At 56.6% G+C, this 2518-nt stretch overlaps 1 protein-coding gene across 1 annotated transcript in view; it reads right to left on the minus strand.

Annotated features, from left to right (window-relative positions):
- The window catches only part of ROBO3 (roundabout guidance receptor 3), a 14776-nt gene that overhangs the window by 6636 nt on the left and 5622 nt on the right, over nucleotides 1–2518 (minus strand). The window lies entirely within an intron of this gene.

Here is a 2518-nt window from a genome sequence, read left to right on the forward strand (position 1 = left end):
CCCCCCCCCCCCCCATGTTGGAAAGTGGGGAGGGGGGGTCTGCGGGGCTGAGTGTCCTCCGTCAGCTCACAGGGCGCTTTCCTGGTGCCCTCCCCTGCTTCTCTCCGTGAGCAGGAGGCGCGATGAGGTGTGGCCAGGTCTCAGCCCACTGTGCCACCCCCCCACCCCCCCCCGGGAGCTGAGATGACCATGAGGCGCGATGAGGTGTGGCCAGGCCTCAGCCCCATGCATCCCCTTCCCCAACCCAGGTGGGACGGGACTGGGAGGGTGTCAGACCTCGCACGCACTGGGTACAAGGACAGGGGGACAGAGCAGCTCTGCTCCCAGCACCCCCCCTCTTCCACCCAGTTTCCGACTGGGCGTCCCTGGGGCTGGGGCTCAATTCCCCCCAAGAAGGGATTTTTCCATCAGCTGCAAGTGATGGTTTCCTGTCGCAGAGAAGGTTGCAGAAAACGCTTAATTTTAAGTTAAAGAAAAAAAAATATTGGGTCTGTGGGGCTGTTCCAGGAAAATCCCGGCCGCTAGGGAGTTAATAAATGCTCATTAATGCTGGGATAATTAAATAATTAATGCTCATTAATCCTGGGGTCTAATTGGCTGGGCCCGGCTGGGACGGCCCACCCGTGTCCCCAGTGCCACCCGCTGCAGTTCAGGCCGCGGTCACTGAGCGTCACTGCAGTCCCACAGCCCGGCTGCGCTCACACGCGTGTGCACGAACACACGTGTACATGAACACACGTGTGCACGAACACGCCCGCAGCCCTGCGCAGGCCCGCACGCGTGTGCCAGCACACAGGCGTGCGCTCACGTGTCGGCCCTTACGTGCATGCGGAGGGGCACGAACACGCGTGTGTTCACACAGGGGCACGGGTGCGTGCGCAGACATGTGTGCACACACGCAGTTGCACATGCACACAGGTTTGCACATATGTGAACGTCCACACACGCTTTCCTGTGGGGCACATAAATCTGTGTTTACCTGTATCCCTGTGAATCCACACATGCACACGTGTACACATGCATGTACACCATTTGCACACATGTACACACATGAAAATGCATGCACACACATGCACACGCATGCACACACATGCACACGCGTGCACACATGTGCACACCACACACGTGTCCCCTATTTGCACACAGGCACATGCGTGCACATGCATGGATGCAGCTCCACAATGGCACATCACTCACATATGTGTCTGCCATTTGCACATGGGCACAGTCATGCACACGCATGCACACACACGCACACACGCACACCACACACACATTCCCCCCATTCGCACACAGGCACACACATGCAGACACATGCAGACACGTTCACACCAAACACACATGTTCCTCCATTTCCACACATGCACACACATGCCCACACATGTACATCACACACATATCTCCCCCCATTTGCACATGGGCACACACATGCCTACACATGCACATGAATGCACACTCATGCACACAGCTCCATGCATGCACGCCACACACATGTGTCCTGCCACTTGCACACGTACACATGCATTCACATGCATGCACACCACACGTGTCCCCCATTTGTTCATGGGCACACACATGCACACACATGCCCACTCATACACTGAATGCACGTAGTTCCACACATGCACAGCACACACACGGGTCCCTCATTTGCACACAGGCACATGCATGAACACATATGCACACACATGCACACACATGCATACAGCCCCATACATGCGTGCCACACACACACATCTCCCCCCATTTGCACACAGGCACACGCATGCACACAGCTCCATGCATGCACTCCACACACGTGTCCCCCCATTTGCACATGGGCACACGCATGCACACACATGCCACAGCTCCACACATGTATATCACACACACGTGTCCCCCCATTTGTCCACGGGGACATGTGTCCACATACATGCACATGCATGCACACCACACACATGTGCCCCACCACTTGCACACGGGCACACACGTGTTCACACATGCACACACATGCACATGCACACACACACACATGTGTCTTCCCATTTGCACACGGGCACACACATGCACATGCATGCACACACATGCCCACAGCTCCACACTTGCATCCCACACCCATGTCCCCCATTTGCACACATGCACACATGTGCACACACGTGCACATGCACATCACACACATATTTCCCCCATTTACACATGGGCACACGCATGCACACACATGCACACACATGCCCACAGCTCCACTCATGCACCCCACACAAGTGTCCCTCCATTTGCACACAGGCACATGCATGCAGGCACATACACACGCATGCACACCACACACATGTCCCCATTTGCACATATGCACATACATGAGCACCACACACGTGTCCCCCACTTGCACACGGGCACACATGTGCTCACACACACCTGTCCCCATTTGCACACGTGCACACACACGCACACCCCCCATTTACACGCGGACACACACGTGCACACACGCTCCTTCCCCCAGCGGGGTTGGGCTGCGATTCTGGGGGCTCGGGGCCGGGAGGGG

Source organism: Athene cunicularia, assembly GCF_003259725.1.
Source record: "Athene cunicularia isolate RWA chromosome 24 unlocalized genomic scaffold, athCun1 chr24_part1, whole genome shotgun sequence".
In the NCBI taxonomy this organism is placed as follows: Eukaryota; Metazoa; Chordata; class Aves; order Strigiformes; family Strigidae; genus Athene; species Athene cunicularia.